Here is a 6,000-nt window from a genome sequence, read left to right as displayed (position 1 = left end):
TATAAGATCCAAATATTTGAGAGCTGGGACATTATTACAGTTTTGCAAAATTCTGCAATTTCCATTCTGCAATATACTGTGAAATAGATTGCACCCGTGCCAATAACTATAGTGAATACAGGAAGTAAAAGCATCATTTTTTATATCTCAGTTGTGTACCCCTAGTTTTCCATCTGCTCATAGTGCAGGACGGGTTGTTTTGGTCTGCATTAGAAGTAGAGGATCAAGTATCAGCATCCTCTGAATCTCAAGCGTTCCTCATGCCAAAACGTGGGTTTGCTTCCAAGTAGTGTAGATACTTAATAAGTCCAGGCTTGAGAATGGGCTGAGAGTTATGCTTGAAAGCCATGTAGACATAGTCAGAAGCAGGCTGCTTTGGTTCCTCAGGTAAGTCAATTAGTAATATATATTTTTATTTGTTCAGTCATGTTATAAACAATATCCTTTAATGAGCCATAGTGGGAGGCATTACATTATCTTTACTTCTGACATCATGGTATGATTTTAATTATCTGTGTTAGATTTGAGTGAAAATGGACTGATGTGAAAATTCAGCAGTTTTTCAACTCCAGTTACAGATAAGGGTTTTTTGTCTATTTAGGAAGGAGAAATGAAAAATAATTTTATAATAGGAAAATGAAAAAGCTTGGCAATTTTAAAACAGGCTTAAAATTTTATTAAAAAAACAGCTTTTGTTTCTATATGCACGATGATGGTATGACTGTTCAATTTAAAAACAGACAAAAAAGAAAGAGTGCAAGTCTGGGTGTGAAGATCTCTGAAGAATTGATCTGAATTGCTGATTCTGTCTAAAGACAGATGAGATAGGGAAAATAGTTTGCAAAAGAAGCAAATCCTGAAGCAGGTCCTAACCTCTGCTTGCAAGCTGAGAAGGTCAGTTTTCAATGAAACAAGGCTGCCTTTCTACAGAGCAACTTAGGAGTAGATTTGGAAAAACTGTCAGAGAATATGCACTGGACTGAAGAAATCTCCCTGAAATCATACTGAAGCCTTTCTGGATGGATGGGACAAGGCAGATTCTGCATTTTCATACCTGTCAGTCTGCTCAGAAGAGTGCTATGCCCAAACTGTGGTAAACACATTGCTATTATGTGAAAAAGGGTCTCTACTCTCTGGGAAAATGGGTCTCTAACATGTTTGGCCCTCATCTTGCTTTTCTACCTTAAGTACTGATTCTTGATGAGGTTGATACATGTTGTAATTGGTGCACTTGCTACTAATAACACTCCCTAAATCTATCTGGTCTTTTTCCAACAACCAAATTCTAAAGAAACTACTGGTGAAACAACTCATGGCTCGTGAAGCAGAACTTCTGTGGAGGGAAGGACAGGGATGGCTTCTCTTTCCAGTGAAAACAGCCTTTCAAAGTCATTTGTCCAAGAATCATCTGGGAGTTGTAAGTCTCTTATTACAAAAACACAGATGTTGGGACTGGAAATTAATTTTGTGGCTTTGTTTGTCACCTTCTGGAATGGAATTAAACCAGTGCCCTGAAGACTGCTGTCTGTAAAGACTAGTCTGCTTTCTTGTTTGCTGATTTGTTCTTCCTTCAGCAGCATCCATGCAGTGTGAAAATGAAACATATCCTCCCTGCTTCAGTAATGCTGAACTCCACTGGTGTTCCTGCTTTCACGGAGTGGGAGGAGGCAAAGATCTGGATGTGCCGAAATTTCTGGCAGCCATACCAGTTCCTCTTTACTTGTTGCTACCTTTTGTTCAAACAAAGCCATGTATACAATACAAAGGCAATTTCAACCGTCTGCATTCTGTTAATCAACATCAGTACACATCACAGCAGCTTAAGCAAATCGGTTTTTTGGTACATGACTCGCTGCAGGTGAACAGCGTGTGAGAATATACTGTCAGAACTGCACCTAGACAGGGAGCTGCAGAGAATGTCCCTACTTTAAAACCACTTCATTCTCATTCTCTTTCTTCACAAACAGTACTAAATTGAAGACTATTAGCTGCATAAAATCCAGACAGGGAATTTCAAGCTGCTGACGTTGTGGCATTGAATATACAGAGCTCAGCAGCAAGACACTAACAGCAATCTGAAACAACCTTCACTAGACCCCCCATCTAATAACTACGGATTCAGGGCATCGTTGGATGTGCAACCTCCCAAGGTTATTGAATAACAATCCTATTTCTGCTAATAGTAGATGTTCCTAGTTCTCTTATAATTAGCCACCATGGAGTTTTTACGAAGGTTATTGGGTTGAAAGTTATTGTTGTGATTTGTTTTAAGGAGAAAGGAAAACACACACACACTTACACACACTCACACACGCATAGAGCAGGGGAAATTATCCTTCTACCATTCATTAGCAATAGTCACAGTTACCTCCCGTATTTTGTGTGCATATCGAGGGCCTTTTATGCTCTGCATCCTCTGAGTGATTATTGTGCTGGGAGAGGCTGGGACCTGAACATCTGCAGCTCCCCTAAAGCCGGTTAAGTCAGTTCACTCTGCATGATCTGCAATGGCCACCTAACTTAAACACAACAGATATTCCTGAGTCTAGCGGGGAGAACATTAAATCTTTCCTCCAGCAGAAAACGTGATGGCACTTCCCACTGAGTGAGGCTGTTCTCTTTACATTGCGAACTGCAAATGGCTGGAGAGAGCAGAGGTCCTCCTTAATCAATAGTGATCTTTCTCATTTATTTGGTTTTAAATAAAAGTTTCACAACTTTGCCTGGTGACTCAACAATGGTGTGGTCAGCAAGCTGGCATGACATCACATTGATGCCCTCTGTTTTAGACTTCCCCCTAAAGATCAAAGGAATGAGGCGTGAATAGATAAACAGGCTCATCAATAATAATATCTTTTATTTTCCAGACTGATGAGCCGTAAGTCAGATTGTTAGCACACTGTGATGCGTGGAGGCAGGCAGGTTTTAATACCCATAAAGACAGCTGTATCTGCAACATGGGAAGCTTAAATGTTAGTTTAAATATTTTGAGGATGAATACTGAAATGACAGATTCCACAGTGCTTCTACCATAATAAGCCCTGAAAGCTGTAACCAAAAAAACACAGACTGGATTTGGGTCCCAACTGGTCTATTTTTTCACTGCTGAAGAAAAGTAGATTTCCGTTCTGGTGCTCTGTAGAAATCTGACAAAAAAGTGTTGGCTGGGGGGAACATGCTGCAATAATAAGAGTGCTCTGCACAGTCTCAGGGATGTGTGCTTGCTTTGAATGCTCAGATCCATGCAAACACATCGGCATCCGTCTGCCACTGCCCTTGCCTTCACCAGTGACTGCATCACTTGCATTTTAATGCAGAGATCCTCTGCAGAGTTTGCCTAAGTAGCACGCAGAGTTTGTGAAAATGAGTTCAATTACTCTCCCTTCTGGTCCTTCCAAAGTCTCAGAAAGAAACAAAAAGTAGGATTTCTGGATGAACATCAGGAAAAACACAAGCTCTTTTTTCCAATCAGGTAAGACTCAGTGTTTTTAACATTTTCTGTTTGCGAAGGTCTGTGTCATGTGAATAACCATGAAGTTATCCAAACACAGAAGATGCATAGCTCTGCAATCATGTCATTCATTTTCTAAAACAACCAGAAAGCACCACACATTTACCCAGTAGATAACTCAAGCTTCTTTTCCTATAGTATTCCATTATTAACAAGAAGATTTCTTCCCTAAACCATAAAAATTGTTAGAACATACTGCAAAATTCTCAGCCCACCTTTGCTAAACTAAACAAATATATTTATAAATTCCAAATGGAAAGCCTCTTAAAGCCACTTTTAGAAACATATTTCTGTCATTTGAGACACAAATTTCTTTTCTCATTGCCTAAATCTACATTTTCACTTCAAAGGCTGCTATTTTGCATTCAGTTCCTGTATGCTCAGCTATTGTTTCCCCCTATCACATTGTTATCAGTTGTTCTGCAGGTTGACAGTTATTACTATGTGCCAAGAGAAAATGAAGTCAGCACAGTTACATGTGCTTTTTCCATGGCCAGTATCCATGATATCATCCTAATCAGTGTATCATTCAACAGACTTCTCACCTCATTTCCAGGCCTGATTTAAGATACATTTTGAAAACACAAAATCAGTGTGTGTGTCTTTCTGTTCTTTATCTATTCTAGTTCAGAAATAATTTTAAAGTTACATATTGCTGAGGCTACTTGTGATTCATTAAACTAATGTTCTACTCCTGGCAAATGACCTGTATCCTATGAAAGGATATGAAAAGTAGAAGGAAGCTAGACTTGATTATTTCTTTTTTTCAAAGTGACACCAGAAAGATAAAATTTGTGTATGAAATGTGAGGAAAATTTATTGGTAGTGTGCAATACTGCTTTAGTATTCAAAAACATTTTTGCTTTGTATTTCATCATCTTAGACAATGTCTCTGGATTTTCCCATCTTTCTTTAATTCTTTTTTTTTTCCTGATTAGGTGATTTTTTTTTCTCTGACATGACATTGTAGTGTTCTGATACGTCAATATATGTCTGCAGTCCCTCTGCAGGAAGGTTTAGCAAGTTTGTGCATCTTTACACATGCACAATTATTTTAACTTTTAAATACATATTTTATATTAGAAATGTTACGTTAACATTTTAACTTTATATGTCATTGCATATTTTGTATTTATATTTTAATTTAATAGATATACACACACATATATTGTGATTTTGGAACAAGATTATTTTCAGGGTCTCAGCTTTTCTCACTATATGTGTGATTAGAAACTCCGCATGATTTTTTTAAAAATGAAATTATATGTTATATACTGTTGGAAGCTAAGAGGCATTGTGAAAACACCAAATAATTTGAAACCCAAAATAGAACTATTTATTGTCAGTAATGAAAGTTAGAAGATGATTTTTCAACAAAGACTAGGTTTTCTCAAAACAAAAAATAAATGTAAGAGGAAAAAAATTCATACGCTTTCACTAAAACAAGATTTTTTTTGAAACATAAAATTATTGGTATTGAGAAATTTATAAGAAGAATACATATTAGCTCACTGAAGTTCTGATATATCTTCTGTGCATATTAATATAAAGTTGAACTATCTGGGAATATTATTTCTACTTATTCTTCCACAAAGAAAAATGCTGGTTTGTTTCATTCAAAAGACTACTTAGATTTTGAAAAATCTTTGAATGAAGATGGTCAAAAGAAGCAAGTGGAGTAGAGAAATTAGAAATTTTAATCTTCAATTCAAAGCAGCTCCACTTTGAAATTCTTAACATATTAATGGTAATTTTAAAATAAACTGTAAAGATTAAACAAACATTTCAGAATTATCAGGTTATTTCAATTTATTGACCAAGTAATTTGGTAGCTTAATTTTTCTTTAATATTTTTGTTTATATCTTTGATGATTTTGTTGTGTAATTCAATATGAAAGGACATGGATAGCATTAAAAAATATGAAATATACTTCCCAATCAGCTCTAAAATAAAATTTCACCTTTGTGTGAAGTAACCCGCGCAGAAACCTATCTCTGCAAAATTTCTTTCCTACGACAGTGCAAGTATTAGTCTGTCCAAAATAATAACTAATTAGGCATACATCTAGAAATCAATTTAATAAATATGCAGAAGCATGAATCTCCTTTTATATATCATATTCCACATTTAGTATAATTAGAACAACCATATATGTTACCAGGTGATTACATGTTATTATTACCATTACACAAGTTATAAATAAATCTACATCTTAGTGGAATGATAGAAGCTGCACTTATTGAACTTAAAGTTATCGCTGTTTATAACTTTCACAACCGACTACATTAATCAAATTTAGTTTTAATATGTGAATTCTGTCTGCTAAAAACCCTACAGTTTTCTTTGTTAAAAGGCTTTATTAAACAGCTTTTGAAAAAAACCCAAATTTTTGTGTTTTCAAAAGAATAGTTTTCTTTGATAAATAGCCATAAGTATATGGCTAGGAAATTAGTTTTTTCTAACCTGAATGACAATAGCATTATTTCTA

General features: G+C 35.8%; 1 long non-coding RNA gene across 6 annotated transcripts in view; it reads left to right on the top strand.

Moving 5' to 3' along the window:
- The first annotated feature begins 297 nt into the window (after nt 1-297).
- Nucleotides 298-6,000, top strand: part of LOC143163616 (uncharacterized) — a 42,104-nt gene continuing 36,401 nt past the window's right edge. For all 6 annotated transcript variants that reach the window (XR_012995944.1, XR_012995943.1, XR_012995942.1 and 3 more), the window contains exon 1: nt 298-387. This is a non-coding gene — a long non-coding RNA (uncharacterized LOC143163616). The remainder of the gene's footprint in view (nt 388-6,000) is intronic.

Source organism: Aptenodytes patagonicus, chromosome 7, assembly GCF_965638725.1.
Source record: "Aptenodytes patagonicus chromosome 7, bAptPat1.pri.cur, whole genome shotgun sequence".
NCBI lineage: Eukaryota > Metazoa > Chordata > Aves > Sphenisciformes > Spheniscidae > Aptenodytes > Aptenodytes patagonicus.
This window is presented reverse-complemented; position numbering and strand designations above follow the sequence as displayed.